Source organism: Pogona vitticeps, chromosome 3 (genome assembly GCF_051106095.1).
Source record: "Pogona vitticeps strain Pit_001003342236 chromosome 3, PviZW2.1, whole genome shotgun sequence".
Lineage (NCBI taxonomy): Eukaryota > Metazoa > Chordata > Lepidosauria > Squamata > Agamidae > Pogona > Pogona vitticeps.
The window spans coordinates 53615956-53638189 of NC_135785.1; the positions used below are offsets into that span (position 1 = coordinate 53615956).

Below are 22234 nucleotides of genomic sequence, written 5' to 3' on the forward strand. Positions count from 1 at the left end.
ATGTTCCCCCTGCCTTTTGTAATCCGCCAAGGAGATAATGGTAGAATGGGCCAATCAGATCATAAATTACTCCTTATGAGTGGGATATATGCCCCCCCCCATTTGAAGGACACAATCATCCAGCTGATTCTTTAAAAGTCCAACTTGGCAATGGACAATTTAAACAACTTTTGTCCTGTCACCAACGTACTGTTCATGGAGAAACTGATTGAGAGGGTAGTAGCTGACCAGCTGCATACATTCTTGCAGGACACTGATATTCTTGATCCATTTCAGTTGGAGCTTAGGCTGCAGCTACACCATTAGGCTGAGATAGTTCTGCCCCCCCCCATAAAATTGCCTGTTAAGGGAGGATGACTGTGAGAGTGCAATCCTGTTGGTCTCCCTGGATTGCTCAGTGGCCTTTGATACCATTGACCATGGTATCCTTTTGGATCAGCTAGCAAGGTTGGAGACTGGAAGTTAGTGTCATGCTATCTCTGGTCCTTCCTTGAGAACTGTCTCCAGCTTGGAGATGCTGTTTCAACTCCATGGATTCTACAATGTGGAGTCCCACAGGAGTCAATCATCTCCTCAATGCTGTTCAACATCTAGTTTATTAGTTCTCTGGGAGAGGTATCTGGAGATTTGGAGGACATTGTCATCAATATGCTGATGACACACAGGTCTATCTCTCCTTTTCCTCTTTGGCAGGGGAAGCTGTGCAGACCCCAGAACATTGCCTGGACTTGGTTATGGACTGAATGACGGCAGACAGCTGAGGTTGAATCCTGACAAGATGGAGATCTTGTTGTTAGAAGGTGGCCTTGGTTGTCTGGAGGGGAGTCTTTGACTTGCTCTAGAAGGGGTTACACTCTCCCTGAAAATCAGGTTTGTGATTTGGGTGTGCTTCTGGACCTGGCCCTTTTGATGGAGAAACAGATCTCAGCTGTGGCCAGGTCTGCCTTCTTCCACCTTAGGCAGATTGCAAATCTGCAGCCTTATCTAGTTTGGAAGTCCCTGATAATGCTAGTTCAAACATTGTTAATGTTGAGGAATCCCCCTTTCCCTATACCTCATCCACACATCTCATTTCTTTATTTCTTATCCTCAATATACAGTACTTTGATGAGGTGATTATATTGTGTTGTTGTCCTCTGCTAACCCTTCCACTAGTCCTCTTGAATAGGAAAAGGTTGAATACAGATTATCACATATGTCGGTATGAATGTCATATCAAGTAAGTTATTGTTTTAAACACCATTCCTTTGCTCATCTTAAGTATTTTTTAAAAGGCAGGCTAAAAATGCAAAAAAAAAAAACCAACAACAACAACAAAAAAACCCAAACAAATATTATGTGTGCTAGAATTCATCTGTCTCTCTCTCTGTCTGTATATATATCTCTCTAATATAATGTATTAAGATGGGATCAAGAGTTATGAGCAAACTCTAATTTTTATTCAGTTAACACCAGAATGTAGTTTACTTGGAAACATGTTGAACACAAGAGTAGAAACTCCAACATGTTCTAGAGATTCAGGTAAGAAAGAGACCATAGGCAACTTGATGGTTTGACGTCGTGTAGGAGAGCTCTACACAGCCTTCAAGAATTTGGCACTTTCTCTCTTATATGAACATCTCTGTTCCAGCAGAGAGACTTCATGTAGTTGTGGATGGGCACGGGAAAGGGGCCTCATCAGCCTCTTCCAGAGTTTGTAATCTGCCATGCTGTGCACACATGCATGTCCACAGGTTATAGGAACTGCCTGTCCATACTCTAGGCAGCAGACGTTAAAGCCATCAGGAATGTTTAGAGTACTCACAGTCCCCAAGGAAAACATACTCCATTTAGGGATAAAGGTTCTTTTCTGATCTGATCTAAGCAAACAAACACACACAAACATTGATTATTTCTTCCATGGGAAGAAGAAAGCTGGATAAGGACTGCTAGTAATATATACAGGCAATTACTGAAAAATCAGACTAGCTTGAACAAATGCCAAAGACAAAGGCTATTTTCAAAGTAGATTCCACAATGAATTCATTTTTATTTATTTATTTATTTGATTTATATCCCGCCCATCTGGTCTGGTCGACCACTCTGGGCGGCTTCCAATAAGGTGTATATGATAAAACATAAGGATTTTACAAACAGTTAATTTTAATTCAGTTAATCATAGAGAAGAAATGCAGTTGATTTTGCTACTCCCCATTCCAAAATTATAACATGTCTAAGAATATATTGTTTTCCATAAAAAACAAACTTCACTTTGTCAAACTGCCAAGGAACATGGCTAAACCAAACTCCTTTTTTGACACCTGACATCTGAACATCACTTGTACAGACACGTTGCTGTTCATTTATATCCCAGTTTTTTTCATCAGAGAAACCCCAAAGTTGTTGTGCTCAAATATTGTTCATTTAACAGGTATAGGTTCCCCCCCTCCACTCCTGGAATTATTAACCTTATTATTATTTTTTTACATATTGCACGTGTATCCTATCTGATTTTCTGAACTATACAGACTTGCTTATGATAGTAAACAATTTAAACAAACAATAAACAATCAAATCTAGATAAAGTTAAATGCAAGATTAATGAATGTTCAAATTGGAAACCATGTGTTATAGTATCAGGGTTCAAGTTAAGAGCTAGCTTCCAATGGAGAGAGAGTAAAATAAAATTTTGAGTTCATATATTGAATCAATCAGTTTATAAAAGACAGAGATTGCACTATATACATTTACTAATAGTAAGTCACAATTGACTAACTGGGATTTTTTTCAGAGTAGATATGTATAGGACTGTACTGTTGGAAACTCTCAGCCTATCTGTCTGTCCCCCTCTCCCAAATGAATTTTAGTGAATGGAACACGTGTCAGCCTCCTTCACCAGTAAAAGTTATCTTGGAGAATAGACACAAGTGCACTGAGCAGAGAAAATACAGAAAATGCTAGCTTTCAGTGCCAAATCAATTCTTTGTTCCTCCTACAAATATTTGTCAATAAATCCTGCAACCCATAAGGTTGTTGCTTACAATTATACTTCTGTGTTTGAAGAAGTAGCGCCCAACAAAAGTATCCGAGACAAATAACAGTGAAAGGCCAGTAGCTTTTGGAAAGACAGAACAAAATCAGACTGTGGACTGTTTCTTTGACTCTTGCCTCTGTATAAATAAGAGGTAGGCTCAAGCAGTCTTTCTATGAAGTTCTAATTGTTCATGACAAAAGCTTTCGGCAAACCCCAAGGGGGAAAAAAGCCAAAGAAAAAAGAACCCATAAAGAATGTTTCACAGAAATGGGCCCCAATTCTGCTACTAAAGGAGTAGATGGGAGTTTTGCTATTGATTTCTAGAAAAGCAAGGTCAGGCTTCAAGTGTGAAAGGGGAAAAAAACCTTCTCCCAAAATAAATATCTTTGTAAGAGCCCACTAAAAAGACCCAGGATTCAAACACATTCCTTCTGGAGATCAAGGATGTCCGGCCTTTGAAGCCTGAAGGGTTGGGGCGTTTCGCAGTCTGTGTGGCAGTCACACTGTGGCATTAGAAATTGTGCATTTGGAATTGTAAAGCATTTTAAATGGAATCTTTCAGAATTCCACAGCTGGCTGGTGAGTGACAGCCTGATATAGCCTGGGGCAGGGAGAGAGAGAGATGACATGGCTTGGATTAAAGTTAAAATGATCCCCCTGTGAATAGATACTTAAGAACATTTTGGTAAAAAGAAACAATAAAACAAAATTCAATTAATGGGCAGAATTTAGGTTTGTGTTGTAATTAAGGTGCCCAATCTAGGAACAAACTAAGCTAGAAGGTTTGAATCAAAGCCAATGTTAATAACATAGACAATTTCCTGTGCAAATTTGCTTACTCAGACATAAGTACTGTTACAATCTCTTACATTTACTCCCAGGTAAGTCTATATAGGATTGTAGCCCTAAATAACAACAGTTAGGTTGCAATGCCATGCACGCTTACCCAGGACCACACTTACCAATGGTGTAGATATGTCTGGCTCATCCTTGCTCTGCTTGGTACCCTATCAGTTAAACTGGCTGGAGAGTCTGCATCTCAGAAGTCAGACTCATTCATATGGTTTTACTTGTACCATCATTTGGAACACCGTTTTAAGTGCACTGTATTTGGCAGACAAGGAGCATCAAACCACTGACAATCCAAGCTCATGCCCTTAAACTGTGTCTCCTCTTTGCTCCTCACCTTCAAAAGAAGTGAATGCCACTTGCCTATTATCACAAAGAGGTATATGGGGAAACGATCTGAGTAACTGGGCAGCTAAAGGTCCTGGGATGTGAGAAGTATTACTGAATCTTATCTCATATAGACTCTTGTACAAGACAAACAGAAAAAACTAGCAATATATTTTGTTAATCTAAATGCTGTCACTGCAGGAATATTACAGATTACAGATTTTGTGCATTTTTCATCACATGGCCAGAGTTCTACAGCCTTTTATTCTTGAAGCAATGAAATACAGTATAAGTAAATAATATATGTCTTGCCCTATTAAAACCTTTACATTTCTGTGCAGTTGTGCAGGATCTCTGCAGATCAGTTTCAACATCCACTCCACTTTTTTTGGTAGCAATAAATAATTATTTCCAATATCAGATGTGCCAAACAGCTTTGATACTCTGCTTTGTCTTGGCTTACTTCTGTGAAGAAATAAAACCTATGAAGCATGATTTAGAGAAGACTGCACCCCAAACTGAATGAAACCTTTTTGATCCCCCTTAATCCCTTGATAATTTTTTGTGCTTCTCTTCTAGAAAAGCAATTTTGCTAATCACCTTTGTGCCAATGCCTACATTCCTGACAATAGCGTGAACAACTTCCATCAAAGTCTTTGATGTGGGAAAGACACACACGCACGCTCTCTCTCTCACACACACATACACATATGCATGCGCGCGCGCATACACATAATCTGAAAACAATTCCATTCCTTGCCACTCAATGGAGAGCCTTTTACTTTAATAGAGAGCTGATTCTGTGGAAGTTTCTAATCCTTTCTGCCAAAGAAGAGAGTAAGAGAGAGAGAGAGAGAGAGAGACTAGGCCAGGTAGCCCACCTTATTCAGGAGTTAAAATAACATGGTTTTGCTCTCAGAGAAAATCAAAACAACTCAAGATCAAAACCAGATTCCTCCAACCCTAACGGGACAGCCTCTCTACTCAGATAACTCTTGATCTAAGTGTGTAACAAGTAACTGGCTTTAATCCCTCAAAGTGATGGCGTTACAGATAAGTACCTTGCTAGTATCAGAGGTGTCTTGAATTTCAGAAATATACAAAAGTGTTAGCTGGAAAGGAAAACAAAATAGAAAAATCTCATCCGCATGACCTGTGTCTTTTGCTGAAAAGGTACAAAGCTCTAGCAACATAAAAAGGAAGCTTTTGAAAAGGGGAATGGAGATAAAAACTTGCAGTTGAGCAAAAAAAAAAGGAGAGAGAGAATAGGTTGTTCTTGAACATCCTAGTATTTCACATGCCTTGCAGGTCATGTTGTGCAGTGTACTAAGGCAGTGTATTTATAAATGTTATGTAGACAGAGAAATACTATTATGTGTGCCTTTTCATGTACACTGTATTTAGAATTTTGAAGAAAAACACTCCTTGAACATGGTGTGGTCTTTACTTGATTGCACAACATAAGAAGCAGAATGAAGAAAAAAACACCCCACAAAGGAAACACCACAGAAGTATCTAAAGACAGAGACCGGAGAGGCAGGAAATAGATAACAAAGAATGTAAAGTTATTTATATAATATTTTTAACATGGGGGAAAGGGCAGCATATAAATAACAGGAACAAACAAACAAAGTCAAGGAGTGTATTCCAGAATTTGGAATTTTCATCACAGAGAATAAGCTACTTGCAGTTCTTATCCCACTATGGGGCATATAATAACAGAGTTAGATAGTTATGTGCTGTCAAGTTGGAACTGACTTATAATAACCCTAGTAGGGTTTTCAAGATAAATGAGATATTTATCAAATCATATAATTTAAAGAATGGTTTTTACTAGTTCTATTCCCCCAGTGAGCTTCTATGACCAAGTGCGGATTCAAATTCTGATCTCCTGAATCCCAATCCATCACACTATCCACTACACCATGTTGTTGTTGTTGTTTTAATTGTTTAGTCGTGTCCGACTCTTCATGACCCCATGGACCAGAGCACGGCAGGCCCTCCTACCCTCCACTGCCTCCCGTAGTTGTGTCAATTTCATGTTGGTTGCTTCACAGACACTGTCCAGCCATCTCATCCTCGGTCGTCCCCTTCTCCTCTTGCCGTCACATTTTCCTAACATCAAGGTCTTTTCCAAGCAGTCTTCTCATCAGATGGCCAAAGTACTGGAGCCTCAGCTTCAGGATCTGTCCTTCCAGTGAGCACTCAGGGTTGATTTCTTTTAGAGTAGATAGGTTTGTTCTCCTTGCAGTCCAGGGGACTCTCAAGAGCCTCCTCCAACACCACAATTCAAAGGCATCAATTTTTCAGTGGTCTGCTTTCTTTATGGTCCAGCTCTCACTTCCATATGTCACGACAGGAAAAACCATAGCTTTGACTATTTGGACTTTTGTTGGCAAGGTGATGTCTCTGCTCCTTAAGACGCTGTCAAGGTTTGCCATCGCTTTCCTCCCAAGAAGCAGGCGTCTTTTAATTTCGTGGCTGCTGTCTCCATCTGCAGTGATCATCGAGCCCAAGAAAGTAAAATCTGTCACTGCCTCCATATCTTCCCCTTCTATTTCCCAGGAGGTGATGTGACCAGTGGCCGTGATCTGACTTTTTTTAATGTTGAGTTTCAGGCCATTTTTTGCACTCTCTTTTTTCACCCTCATTACAAGGTTCTTTAATTCCTCCTCACTTTCTGCCATCAGAGTGGTATCATCTGCATATTGGAGGTTGTTGATATTTCTTCTGGCAATCTTGATTCCGGCTTGGGATTCCTCCAGTCCAGCCTTCTGCATGATGTATTCTGCATATAAGTTAAATAAGCCGAGCAACAATATACAGCCTTGTTGTACTCCTTTCCCAATTTTGAACCAATCAGTTGTTCAATATCCAGTTGCTTCCTGTCCCACATATAGGTTCCTCAGGAGATAGACAAGGTGGTCAGGCACTCCCATTTCTTTAAGGACTTGCGATAGTTTGTTGTGGTCCACACAGTCAAAGGCTTTTGCATAGTCAATGAAGCAGAAGTAGATATTTTTCTGGAACTCTCTGGGTTTTTCCATAATCCAGCGCATGTTAGCAATTTGGTCTCTAGTTCCTCTGCCCCTTCGGAATCCATCTTGTACTTCTGGGACTTCTCGGTCCACATACTGCTAAAGCCTACTTTGTAGGATTTTGAGCATAACCTTGCTAGCGTGTGAAATGAGTGCAATTGTATGGTAGTTGGAGCATTCTTTGGCACTGCCTTTCTTTGGGATTGGGATGTAGACTGATCTTTTCCAATCCCATGGCCACTGTTGAGTTTTTCAAACTCGCTGGCATATTGAATGTAGCACCTTAGCACTGTCATCTTTTAAGATTTTAAATAGTTGAACTGGAATGCCATCAGCTCTTCTGGCCTTGTTGTTAGCCAGGCTTTCTAAGGCCCACTTGACTTCACTCTCCAGGATGTCTGGCTCAAGGTCAGCAACCACATTATCTGGGTTGTCTGGGATATCCAAATCTTTCTGATATAATTCCTCTGTGTATTCTTGCACATCGACGTTATGTCTTCTGCTTCTGTTAGGTCCCTCCCATTTTTGTCCTTTATCATGTCCATCTTTGCACAAGATGTTCCTCTAATATCTCCAATTTTCCTGAAACAGATCTCTGGTTTTTCCTTTTCTATTATTTTCCTCTATTTCTTTGCATTGTTAATTTAAGAAGGCCCTCTTGTCTCTCCTTGCTATTCTCTGGAAGTCTGAATTCAAGTTTCTGTAACTGTCCCTATCTTTCTTGCATTTTGTTTCCCTTCTTTTCTCGGCTATTTCTAAGGCCTCGTTGGACAGCCACTTTGCTTTTTTGCATTTCCTATTCTTGGGATGGTTTTTGTTGCTGCCTCCTGTACAATATTATGAGCCTCTATCCAAAGTTCTTCAGGCACTCTGTCCACCAAATCTAGTTCCTTAAATTTGTTCTTCACTTCCACTATGTATTCATAAGGGATTTGGTTTAGATTATACCTGAGTAGCCCAGTGGTTTCCTACTCTCTTCAGTTTAAGCTTGAATTTGCTATGAGAAGCTGATGATCAGAGCCACAATCAGCTCCAGGTTTTGTTTTTGCTGACTGTATAGAGCTTCTCCATCTTTGGCTACAGAGAATATAATCAATCTGATTTCGATATTGCCCATCTGGTGATTTCCACGTATAGAGTCGCCTCTTGTGTTGTTGGAAAAGAGTCTTTGTGATGACCAGCTTGTTCTCTTGACAAAACTCTTTTAGCCTTTGCCCTGCTTTGTTTTGAACTCCAAGGCCAAACTTCCCTGTTCCTTTTATCTCTTGACTCCCTACTTTAGCATTCCAATCCCCTAGAATGAGAAGAACATTTTTCTTTGGTGTCAGTTCTAGAAGGTGTTGTAAGTCTTCATAGAATTGGTTAATTTCATCCTTTTCAGCATTGGTGGTTGGTGCATAAACTTGGATTACTGTGATGTTGAAAGGTCTGCCTTGGATTCTTATTGAAATCATTGTATCATTTTTGAGATTGTATCCCAGTACAGCTTTTCCCACTCTTTTGTTGACTATGAGGGCTACTCCATTTCTTCTACAGCACGGGGTCTCAAACTCATTTTACCTGGAAGCCACTGGAGACAGAGTCTAGCTGAGGCTGGGCCACATCAGATTTTCCGCCAAACGGAGCAAAAGCCCAAGGAAGACACCCAGGAGTTTCCTTAGCCCGGCTGGGGCTCCGAGGAGGAGGAGGAGGGGCATGCAAACTCTCGTCACTGACTATGAGGGCTACTCCATTCCTTCTACAGGCTTCTTGCCCACAATAGTACATATGGTAATCATCTGAATTGAATTCGCCCATTCCTGTCCATTTTAGTTCACTGACGCCCAGGATGTCAATGTTTATTCTTGCCATCTTCTGTTTGACCACATCCAGCTTACCAAGGTTCATAGATCTTACATTTTAGGTTCCTATGCAGTATTTTTCTTTGCAGCATTGGACTTTCTTTTCACTTCCAGGTGCGTCCACAGGTGAACAGCCTTTCAGCTTTGGCCCAACCACTTCATTAACTCTGGAGCTACTTGTACCTGTCCTCCGCTCTTCCTCAGTAGCATGTTGGGCACCTTCCGACCTGAGGGTCCCATCTTCCAGCGTCATATCTTTTAGCCTTTTATTTCTGTTCATGGGGATATTCTTGGCAAAGATACTGGAGTGGCGTTGCCAATTCCTACTCCAGGTGGATTGTGTTTAGTCGGAACTCTCCACTATGACCTGTCCGTCTTGGGTGGCCCTGCACGGCACAGCCCATAGCTTCTCTGAATTACTCAAGCCCCTTTGCCACGACAAGGCAGCAATCCATGAAGGGGGTCCATTACACCATACTGGATATGAATAATAACAAAACTATTACCTTATTATTGTGCCTTGGTGTGGAGTAACTTTGGTACTTTTCCACTGTTGTTTCTAATGCTTTCATTGTTTTTTATGATATTTTTAGCCATCTTGAGTGTTATTGTTACTGGAAAGAAGGGATTCAAATGTAAACAATCAATAAATTTAAGAAATAATGATAGTATGTAATTCTTTTTCTAGGTAGTGGTTACAGCCTCAGTAATGCTGAAAAACAGACATAATGTTTCAAGCACTATTCTATAAGCTATCACATATAGAGTTTTTTAAAAAATTGAATTATAATATAACCACTTTTGGACACAAACCTAATTAGACAAGATGGCTGAGGGCAGGCAGAACAGACTTTAAATCATCTGAGGCTGTGTTGAATCTAAATCTCTCTCAGTCAAGGCATACTGGAAATGACTCAGGACTACCCTGTGCTGTTTGATATATAATGGTTGTGAAACTTAGAGTTTTCTGAGAGGCTTCTGCCCATTCCAAATCCAACACAGCTAGTGTATCTTTGAGCTTGGATTGTGCTGCCTGTTGCTTTTGAAAATGGGAAATTAGAGTCACATTTAAACAACAGGATTATAACAGTAACTATTTTTTCTGAGTCTTATAATGTCAACTAATTATTTGCCAAGCAAAAGCAAAACGAAGAAGAAGAAGAAGAAGAACATTGTGGCATCTTAATTTAACGTAAGTTTTGCATGGACTTGTCCACGAAAGTTTACATTAAAATATAGCAGTCAGTCTTTTCTATCTGAGAGCGAGTAGTTATCAAAACACTCTTAACATGATCAGATAAATCTAACCCAATCAAACAAGGGGCAGAAATTTGATTTGTGATGACTACCTTCCACATTCCATTCCACCCTTGATATTTCATGTGCACTTTAGCCATGGGTAGAGTAATTAATTCAGTCTCTGTGATGGACAGCTCACATGTCACTCCGGTCCGTCAAATTAGAGTTCTGGTGTGGGAGCCTATGATAGGACAGGAGGGGTGGAACCAACGGAACTACAGGAAAAAAAGACAGTTTGGGACAGTTAGGGCAGTTGGAGAGTTAGAGAGAAGAGACAGAAATACATAGAGGGATTGAAAGCATTAAGATAGACAGGTTAGGATTAGGACAAGGACTTCCAAAGTTGGTGTATTTGAGAACTGAAGGAGTTAAAAGATAAAAAATTAAACTGAATATTGTAGCACAGTGATTAAAGTGAATCTATATAAGTAAACATATCTAAAGTCCAAAGAACGTTTAATGAATGAATAATACAAGACCATCCATGATTTTCCTTATGTGATTTACCTATTAACCTATAAATAAACATTGTTATATTTGACAGCATTGATCCATTATTCATATTTGGTACAGACAGGAGAATATCCTCTGATGGCAGCATAACAAGGAAGAAAACAAAAAGTCATGCCCAAAGGCGAACCTGGGTGTTAGGGAAAACAAACAGGGGAGCTGGGGGTGTGCGACAGCCCCTATCACTTTTATGGTTATTTGTTCATTTTTCATGATATCTTCCTGAGGGACAATATCAGAATGACACAAGGTTACCTGAGAGCATGAGTCTCTCAAAGCTAGATATTTCGTATTTTTTATATAAATAGTTTCTCCAGAGCAACAAAACAGCTCCTGGTTGCTTTCAATAAAATAACATTGTACCACATTTGCTAAAGGCAGCTGTTCTTCCTGGCTCTCTGTTCTAGCAGTCACTGCACCATTTTCAACTGCCTCAGCGTTCCTCTCTGCTGTTGTATACAGTACACTTTCTTCGGCAAGCTTCCCCTTCATTTTGTTGACTAAATTCTTTATTCTGATGTCTGACATTGAGAAATTAAGTGTCCTTTTTCTCCACACCCATAACAAGTTTTTGGGGCTCTTTGTTCAAAGAAAGGGGGCTTGTCTCCCTTCCCTTCACTGCTTTTATACCTCTGTTGATTTTGCCCTGAGGGTTTGCCCCTAAAATGGCTTCCAGTTGCCTGTTTGTTTCTGGGGTAATCCCTGGGCTCTTTCTTTCTATCCTCCCAACTTCTACCACCAAATTCTACCTCTGAAAATTTGGGGTTTTTGCTTGCTGTACTGTTTTAGGCTGTTTATCTCTGACCAAATATCTTAGTTCTCCAGGGAAAACAGAACAGAATTGTTCTAGTCCTATAATATTTTTCATATCCTCTAAAGTTTCAACATTAGCTTGTTCTAGCCATTTTTCCAAACATCTGACCAGATTTGCTCCTAACTGAGAATATGATTCCTCAGGTTTTTTTTCCCCAGTGCTCTAAATTTCCTTCTGAGATGCTCAGCATTGATTCCAAATCTTGCAAAAACCAATTTTCTGAATGCCTCAAATTCTCTTGCTTGATCTTGTGGCATTTGAGAATAAATCTGAGCTAGTTCCCCACTTATTTGCATTAGAATAACCATTTCCTCTTCTCCTCTCACGTTATAATCCCAGCATGCTCTCTCAAATAGGATTAAGAATGATTCGGGGCAATCACCCTTTCTAAATTGAGGGAATTTCTTAATGTTCACTTTTGAGATCCCCTCAGCCAAATGATTACCGTTGTTACAGTTTAGAGATGCCAATTCTAATCTTTTCATTTCTAATTGGTATTCCATTTCTTTTGCTCTCATTTCAGCTTCCGCTCTGAGCTGTAATTGTCTTTCCTCAGCTCTGGCTTTTTCCCTTTCCCTTTCAAAATCTAACTCCTTTTTTTGGCTTCAGCCTCAGCCCTAATCCTTATTTCTAACTGTCTGGCTTCCTCAGCTCTGCCTTTTTCTCTTAACTCTAATTCTTTTAATTTAAATTCCTGCTGCATCTTTCAAATTCTTGTGAGGTTAACCCAGTTTCTCCCCCTGAGGTTTCCTCCTGCTGCTCTATCATTTCAAGAGAGCTCTCCTCTTTGTGAGGTAAACTTTGCACATCAGATTCCTCCAGGGCTAACTTTTCCCCACTCTTAGAAGGCATGTTTCTATGTGTTTCTTTGGACAAGTTGGCTGGTGTTTTTTTTCAGAGGCAGCCAGGCAAGCCTCAGTTTAAAATCTTTTTTCCTTTTCTGTGTTAGAGAGAGATTGAGACACTGTAGCTCTCCTCCGGCAGCTTTGGTTGGCTACTTTATTTCTTTAGGCACCTAGCCTCTCTGTTCCTGTGTCTGAGACTCTGTTTCTTTTAGCCTCCAGACACCCAGTTGATTTAGAAATATTTTTCTTCTCTAAGCCTCAGTTATTTTCAGCCACCTCAGCTATTTCTCTTGACCCTGGCTTCCACTTAGGTCCTCCCAATGCTCCCTTTTCTCAGAGCTTTGGGATCTAAAGCTAGCCCCTAGGTCCTTCCTTTCTAAGCGTGAGGTAAACTTTTAAACCCAGACTTCTCTTCAGTCTTTTCCCTGCCTTAGCCTTTGCTAAGGTCTGTGATCTGGAGTCCCTCTCCAAGCTGCTCACCAAGAGCTCTAGGGTTCCCTACTCCCTCTCCACAGCCTTTGACTATGAGGTCCCTCAGACTCAGAAGACTTCTCTTCATGTAGGCTCACTGGAATTCCTTCATTTTGAATCCCACCACTGCTGCCACTTTTGTTGCGCACCCCCAGTGTCCTGTTTGTTTTCACACTCACAGGTCCACCTTCAGACACGACTTGTTCTTTTTACCCTTTTACGCTGCCACCAGAGGGTATTACCCTCACTGTACCAATTATGAATCTCAGATTATTGCTGCCAAATACAACAAGGTTTATTTATGGTTTGGTAGGTAAATCACAGAAGATAATCAAGGAGGTTTTTTAAATTATTCATTCAATAAATGTGGATTTGATTACATGTAAGCTTGCTTGTATTCCTTCACTTTAATCAAGGTCTCAATATATTCTGACTGTCTATGTAGTTCTTATTACTTTTAACTCTTGTATATTCTCTAACACACCAACTTGCCAATCTCTTGTCTAAACACTTCACAATCTTCTCCCTAACTGATTCTCTGTCTCCCACAGTTCTGTTGACTCCACCCCTCCTGTCCTGTCATAGGCTCCTGCACTAGAGCTCTAAAATGACTGACAGGAGTGATGTGTGGGCTATCCGCCACAGGGTTGCTGTAACCCAGTTCTGAATTAGCAACACACAGCAACAATTATTTGTTAAAAGTAACTTTCTAAGCCCTGTATCCATGTAACTAGATCACAGATGTGTGTGTGAGAGAGATATGCACTGCATTGTAAAATAAATGGAACATTTGTGCCTACAAAATAATCTGATTTATAGCACACCTTAACTTCCCAGTGGGGCTTATTAAGATCTCAAATCTCTTTGCAATATGTATTAGGAAATGAGAGTTATAAAGCTACATGAGGATGAGACCATAATGCTCAGAGTAAGACAAAGACACAGAAGCCAGAGGTATTCAATTTAGTTTTGCAGGAGTGGGAAGGCAATTTCTGAAAGGAAGGGAGCAAAGTAATGCAACAAGACACACACTGCCATAACCCCACACATTGGCTAACAGCGGAGGAGACAACAAGGGATGAGAGTGTTACAGGGAGACCTCAGCATGTCAGGGCATATCCTGACAGGCTGTGTAGTTCCCACTTACCCTGCATATCCTGTTGTTATGTTAGGTCACAAAGCCTGACACTTGAAGACCTTTCGTAAGAGTCCTATAGGGCTTTACAGACCTCCAGAAAAAAAGTAAGAAGCCTGTGTTTGTCACAACTGATATTATACCTGCTAGGTTTCTTTTTGAGTGATCCAGATACTGTAAATATTTTGCACATTGTACAATTAACTCTCTTATTTTAGTTTCTTGCCCCATGTAGACAAACTGATGTCCAGAAGAACCTTATATTTAACAAGCAGATGCAAGCAGATATATATATGTGTGTGTAATAGTATTTCCATCTATTGAATATCCAAAAATTGTAACTAGAAAAACTTAATGATAATTAATAAAGTGTTTCAAAATGAAGCAACAAGCACTTAAAAAGCATGAGGAAATTTATCTTTTCCTATGGGTGCCATAAGCTAGTTCTCAAAAATCCAGGCAAATTTATTTGCATATCAAGTCAACCTTTTTGCCATCCAGATATTTAACTGTAAAGGAAGCCACAACCTTAAGTTTGTAAGAGCTGGGTAGGGCTGTTAATGACATTTCGGAGGTCACTCATTCATGTAGTCGCCGTGATTCAGAGGCAACCTGAAAGCACATAAATAAAAATATCTGTGTTAAGATGTAAATTTATACACCATACAAATTGAAAGATATTTCCATACGATGCATATTAAACACATTAATTGTTGCTTTGTTTTCTTATTGTTTCAAATGTTGCATCATGTCCACAGTAGCAGCTGGTTTCAGAGAGCCAGTTTAGTGTAATGCTTAGATGGCTGGACTTTGAACAGGAAGACCTATATTCAATGTTTCTCAGGGAAACCTATTATACAGAGTTGATTCTGGAATAAATTGGGGAGATGGGAACCAGGTAAAGCAGCCACATATATTGTACCTGCTGCTTTTATGAGAGAAATCACAAGTAGGGAGGCTTTGTTGTTGTTTGGGGAAGAGAACACAATTTTGGTATTGTGTTCTCTTCTCCATTAAACAATAACAACAAAGCCTCCCTAATTGTGATTTCTCTCATAAAAGGAGCAGGTACATAAAAATAAGGAATAAAAACATTTTGCCAGTCATTTGGACTTCTGGTGATATTCTCATGAAATGACTCTAAAAAAAGCATCTCAGCATGACCCTTCAGGAGCTCAACAAAATCTGGGAATGTTCAGTGTCTTCTAAGATCCATGGAGTGTTGAATTTCCTTGTGAAAGTAAAGTGGAAAATAACAGGTGCAGGAAGAAAAGAATTTGGACTACTGTACTCAAGTCCCTTTCTTCTGGCTGGAACTCTTAACAGGTGCACTCCTGTTAAGAAAACCCAAAGGAAGCCATGTGGTCATTACACAATACAAGAGTAGAAGAATGTGAGATCTTTATTAGACCACTAATTGAAGTAAACAATTAATGCAATTTTTCATGGATTAAAAATCCTTTCTTCAGGCATGCACCAATGTGGACAGTGCAGAAAATTTTAATTGAATGTCCCAAAAATTCATGATGAAGCGTTAAGCCACACCCCCAAAGCTTCCCTGTAACCAGCTTAAAACTTACCTTAAGAAGATGCCTAGCAAACTTTTGCCGTAGAGTTTTCGGACATTCATTTGTAATTTTTCTGCACTGTCCACAAGTTACTGGTGCATGCTTGAAGAAGGTATTTTTAATCCACAAACACTTGCATTAATTGTTAAATTTTTAGTGGTCTAATAGAAGTGTCCATTCTTCTATGTTTATATCCTGTTAAGGACAGCACAATATTTTGATATTGTGCTCTCTTCCCCATTAAACAACAACAAAGCCTCCCTACTTGTGATTTCTCACATAAAAGCAAATAATTCACATTCAGCAGTTTCAGATGTTATATGTCACACCCACTCCCTACCTGAATTCTCATTGAATTTTACAATAATTATCTTCTGCTTTCGACTCTTCTACATTTTCCCACTGCTGCTGGGTTTCTTCTTTTGCTTACTGCAGAAAACCCTTTAAGGAGCAAAAATGTACAGTTGTGCCCCGCTTGACGATTACCCCACTTGACGCTGAAATTGCTTAACGATTCCTTTTTTGCGATCGCTATAGCAATTGCAAAATGGTGATTCAATGGTTTTTTTCATTTTACAATGATTGGTTCCCTGCTTTGGGAACCGTTTTTTTGCTGGACGATGATTGAAAATAGCTGATCAGCGGGTCACAAAATGGCTCCACGCTGTTTTCAGGACTGATTCTTCGCTTTACAGCCATTGCAAAATGGCTGCCCTATGGAGGATCTTCGCAAAACGAGCAGGCATTTCCCCCATTGAAACACGTTGAACTGGTTTTCAATGCATTTCAATGTTTTTTTTTTTTGTTTGACGACGATTTTGCTTAACACCGATTTGAATGAAACGGATTATCGGCGTCAAGTGAGGCACCACTGTATTTAGCTATGCATTGCATTCTGTCATATGAATCCTGCATGTGAAACATTCTTTGTCTCTCTGGAAATACAATACAATCCACCCTCAACTTAAAAACAGCTCTGATAGAAAAATATTGACTTGACTTGCAAACTTAGATTCAAGTTACGAACCGAAAAAATGCACAGGAGGTGGGGAAAGTGCAAAATTTGAACTTTCAGTTAACCGGTAGCCAGTGAAGAGGGTGCCTGTCTGCTTCCTCACTCTTCCCACCGTTTTGAGAGTGGATTTGGAGACAGTCTTCAGAATGCCTGATACTGCCTGGTATTGCCTGGTACAGTGCTGCACGGAATGTACCGGTATTTTCATTTTTTGGCTTTTTTTTTTTTTAAAAAATATTTTTCGATTTTTAAAAGGTGTTCCCTCCCTCCTTTCCTGTCCCCTTTCCCCCCAAAAGGTGCTTGTCTTGGCTTTAAAAGGTGCTTTTCAAGGTGTTCTGTTGAAAAGGTGTCTGTTCCCTCCTTCCCTCCCTCTTTTCTTTCTTTTTTTTTAAAACCCAAGTCATCTTAGGTTAAAAGGAAAAAAAAGAAAACATTTCTGCCCGTAGTGGTAGGAACGGATTAACCGGCTTTGCATTAGTTCCTATGGGAACTAATGAATCAAGTTACAAACCGCCCCTTCGACCTAAGAACCAAAAACAGCCGGAACTGATTAATTGGTTTTAAATGCATGCCTATTGGAAATGCTGATTCGACGTATGAACTTTTCGAGTTACAAACTTCCTTCCAGAACGGATTAAGTTTGTAAGTCGAGGGTTGACTGTATTGCAATCAGGCAGACCATCAGAGGCAAACTGTGCCTTTCTCCCTTGAAATTGGGGTAATCAGTACATAAGCCATGGGTACCTTTGGTGCCCATCTAAACTGATACAAATCCATTTCTCTGTCGAAATAGTTTACCTGTCCTTGTGTCTAGGCATAGCAAAATTTGATTCTTGCTCTCACTTATATCTATTAGTGCCTTTGCTCTCTGCAGAGAAGCCAATAGCAGCCAATGATTTCAATAAATCAATGCCATGCCATGTTGAGTACTTTGTAAATCTTTGTATAATAATAGGTTGAAATATTTTTCCATGTATAAGACTATAATTTTGTCTAAAATCTTTAGACTAAAAATTGAGGGTCGTCTTATACATGAAAGTAAGTTGAGGAGAGAACAGAAACAAGTGGAGGGGAAAGTAGGGATCAAAGCGATCCTGCAATGCTTTGATTCCTTTCCCCCTACACTTGCTAAGCCCCCACTTAGATTTCTTAAATTTGGATTAGAAAAGTGGGGGGGGGGGACGTCTTATACATGGGGGCATCTTATACACAGAAAAATATGGTACTTGCTACTTGGATGAGTAACAAAACCTTTCAACCTAATAAGGAAGAAGTCCAGTTGCCATGACTCAACTTCCAGATAACCTCATCTGGATGACTCAGAATCTTCACAGATATACTTGCTTTTGATTTGTGAAAGCTGGCTGGATAGCTCAGCGGCTTAGGTATCTGACTGCAGAGCCACAGAGATTGTGCCTCCTGGGAGAACAGCCAGCCAGTATAGTGATGGGCAAGCTGCACAGTACCAGGATGCCCCCAGAAGAGGGGAATGGTAGACCAATGTTGTGCATCCTCTACCAAGAAAATCCTGGGAAGTTGCAATCAACTTTATGGCACATGATTATTATTTTTTATTATTATTGGTTTCTGAACAGTAAATTTCACTAGTTTGATATTGTGGCAGCAAAAGCATATATACTGCAAACCTGTTCTTATGCCAGTCCTTATGTAGCTAACATAAGATGATTCACACACATGTATGAGATATCGAGAGGATTGGAACCTAATGTATGAGTGCAAAGGAATATGTGGAACTGTGTTTGTTTGCTAGAGGAAAAAACAGCATTCAAATTCTTTGACAGTGGAAGACCTTATAGAAATGGCTGGCAGGATCTATGAAGAGCCATATATTAATATATTTAGGCATGTCCTAGACCTGTCCCAGTCGGGCTTCAGGATGTGCCACGGTACAGAAACGGCATTGGTTGCCCTGGTAGATTACCTATCGAGGGAGGCTGACAGGGGGAAAACGTTTCTGTTGGTCCTCCTCGACATCTCAGCCGCCTTTGATACCGTCGACCATGGTATCCTCCTGAGGAGGCTCTCCGAGCTGGGAATTGATGGCCTGGCATTGGCCGCTTCTGATCCTACTTGGAGGACCGCCCTCAGAGAGTTCAGATTGGGGAAGGGATTTGGCCCCATGGAGCCTCAATTGCGGAGTTCCATAGGGCTCGACCCTCTCCCCAATGCTGTTTAATATCTATATGAGGCCGCTGGGTGAGGTTATCAGGGGGTGTGGAGCATCGTGCTATCAGTATGCTGATGACACTCAGCTCTACATATCCTTTTTTCCCCCAACTACAGCGGATGCTGTTCTGTCCCTTCAGTTCTGTCTGGAGTCTGTACAGTGGTGCCTCGCATAGCGAGGTTAATCCATTCCGGATTAACCCTCGCTATGTGAAAACATCGCTGAACGGATCAAGAAAACCCATTGGAACGCATTAAACATCGTTTAATGCGTTCCAAATGGGCCGAAAACTCACCATTCAGCGGTTTTCCTATGGCTGGCAGCCATTTTCGTGCCCTCCCCTTGCTTACCGAGGGCGCGAAAACGCTGCGCGCGGCCATTTCGGGGCTTCCGGTGGCCATTTTGGAGCTGCTGAACAGCTGATCCGCGGGGCGCAGAGCGAAGGTCAGTAAGCATAATGCTTACCGACCTTCGCTATGCAAGTTTCGCCCATTGGGGCCATCACTTTGCGATCGCAGTTGCAATCGAAAAAACCCCCTCGCTATGCGGATTCGTCGTTCTACGGTGTGCTCGTTAAGCGAGGCACCACTGTACTGCAATGGATGCAGGAAAACGGGCCGAGGCTGAACCCGGACAAGACGGAGGTCCTGAGGGTGGGTGGACCCACCTTCAGCGATTTGGGAAACTCCCTCTCTTTTGGGGGGGTGACTCTCACTGCAAAGAATGAGGTTCACAGCTTGGGGATACATCTGGACCCAGTGCTCATCATGGAAACTCAGGTGGCGTCAGTGGTCCACACCGCCTATTTCCATCTTTGGCGGATTGCCTGGCTGCGTCCCTTTCTTGACATGGTGGTACTCACCACCTTGGCCCATGTCCTCATAATCTTGAGATTAGACCACTGTAATGTGCTCTACATGCGGCTACCTTTGAGATTGATGCGGAAACTCCAAATGATGCAGAACGCAGTGGCCAGACTTAGTGGGGTTAGGAAACATCAACATATTACTCCCACTCTGGCTGCCCATTCGATTCCACGTTGATTTCAAAGTTTTAATGATCACATACAAAGCCCTAAACGGTTTAGGACTGCAATACTTTGCGGAACACCTCCTCGCACCTAGTTCTACTCCTACCACCCGATCTAGCCAGGAGGGGCGACTGAGGAGTCTAACATCGAGGGAGGCCTGGAAAAAAAAAGACACTGGGCCTTCTCAGCAGTGGCTGTGGAACAAACTCCGCCCCCCCCCGAGATCCGTTTGGCTCCCTCGCTGGGCATTTTTAAAAACCAACTCAAGACCTGGTTATATAGACAGGCCTTCCCTCCGGACATTATTTAACTTACAGTACCTCTTCTTTTCCTTATTTTTAACTACCGTCTATTGTATACATGTAAATGTTGAAAATTGTCAATGTATATTAACTGTTTTTACTCTGTGTTTTGTGAGCCGCCCAGAGTAGACTATGTCTAAATGGGTGGCATATATGCTTAATAAATAAATAAAAATAAAATAAAAATGTTTGCACCACATCATGTGCTTGTAAGTTTATGTACTATATTTCAGTAGGAAGCCAGTCGGAAAAATCAATCTTTAGCTTAGATTTCTCATGATCTTATAACTAATATTTATCTTGTACTGTATGTACACCCATTTTGCCATATTTTTTTTCCATGATGTACCAATATTTTGATTTTCATGGAGACCTCATGGATGGAAACAAATTCATCATTTTTTCACTTGCTCTATATAAGCATTTGCATTTCTTGGATGTTTGTGTTTGAGCAGACCATATTCCCTAAATATACAGAGAAGAGAATTAACCTGTGTGGTACTGGGCTTCATTACTACTACGTTTATTGACTCCATTTGTTGTGAATTTATGTATATACCACACAGGTTAATTCTTTTCTCATTCCACACTAACTTTTCTGTAATATTGAATTAATTAGTTAAAGAATAAGTATTTTTCACAGCTGCAATTCAAATACATTAAATTGTTAGAACTGGCTAAGTGAACACATACAGTATGTTAAGTCTCATTGATTCAGCAACTGGATTTAACCCATTGTCCAGTATCCTGTTGAGGATTCTGGCATGTTCAACTAATGATGTACAAGTGGTTGTGATATTTAATATCTGTTGCATGACTGGTTGTGCAAATGATTGAGCATTGCTGTTCCACAACCTGCTGTGCAAGATATCTTGCAAATAGTGCAACATCAGTTGTGCCAGCAAAATTTTTTAACAGGTTTCTGGCCTCAGTGTTCATAAAATGATGCCTCTGATCTAGGTGGGTAAGTTTCATTGTTGAAGCATTCGCATCACAAATTTCTGATGTCTGCTAAGTTTGTTTATTATGAATGTGTAGTGTTTTGACTATACTGTACATCAACTAAAACGTAGGCCATACATTATTGTAGGCTATCATTTTTAAAAACTCTCCACTAAATGGAACTGGGAATCTACACTCTGTGGACTCATGTGATCTGTGGAAATAATAGTATCTATTCTACTGGTTCCTTTGTTCATGTATGAGTAAGGCTGAGTGTGACAGAGGGTTTAACTTCTTTCACCTGGCAACTGTCTTAAACTTTAAGATGCAATGGGTTATTCTAATAGAGAGAGAATACATCTTCATTTCACAGAAGAGTCTCATGTTTCAGACTGTCAGAATTTCAGAAAGGTAAAAAAAAATGTAATAGGTCATCACTTTGTCAACTGATGCTTTTTGTAGCAGCAACAGCAAAAGTCAACACCGTTATCCTAACAAAAGTTTCATCTGTTGGGTTTTCTGTCCTTTAGTGATCTGCTTTTAATAAAATAACTTTCAGATCCAACTATAAATCGCTTGTGGTCTGAAAAACCTTACTGAGCAGTTGCTTCAATGAAAGTAAACATGGTAAGGATTGTGCTGTTAAAATATCAGAGCTGGAGGCAAGGTAACAAAATGATCAGAGCACTGTACCAGACTCGGACAATTTACTCATTGACACATTCTTTTAGTCTGACCGATATTACAAAGAATTGTTTGGAAAATAAAGAGGAGGAGCCATGAATTGTCCTGAACTAACCAGAGAAAAGGTGTGATATAAATTAATAAATACTTATAAGTATTTGATACTTCAAAGTACATACATTATTTTAAAAAATAGCAGTTAAACGGTTTTGCACTGAGTGTTGCCTTCAAAGGAACGTTTGCGGATCGTAACTTGCTGAGATGTCCTCTGTGGAGAGAAACCGACGTCCCTCCAGAGGGGACAGTTTCTTTCCCCCATCCTGATCTCCTCGCAGAACCGATGCATGCCTTCCCAAAGGCCGC

General features: G+C 40.4%; 1 long non-coding RNA gene across 2 annotated transcripts; it reads right to left on the reverse strand.

The window, feature by feature from the left end:
- Positions 1-1994: 1994 nt before the first annotated feature.
- Positions 1995-22184, reverse strand: LOC140705980 (uncharacterized). 2 transcript variants are annotated; one of them, XR_013543087.1, is made up of 5 exons: positions 22051-22184; positions 14671-14754; positions 10418-10582; positions 9575-9682; positions 1995-4654 (listed from the first exon to the last, which is right to left on the reverse strand). It is a non-coding gene; the product is annotated as an uncharacterized LOC140705980 (long non-coding RNA). The 2 variants fall into 2 exon arrangements; XR_013543086.1 differs by having other exon boundaries at positions 1995-9682.
- Between the last annotated feature and the right edge of the window lie 50 nt (positions 22185-22234).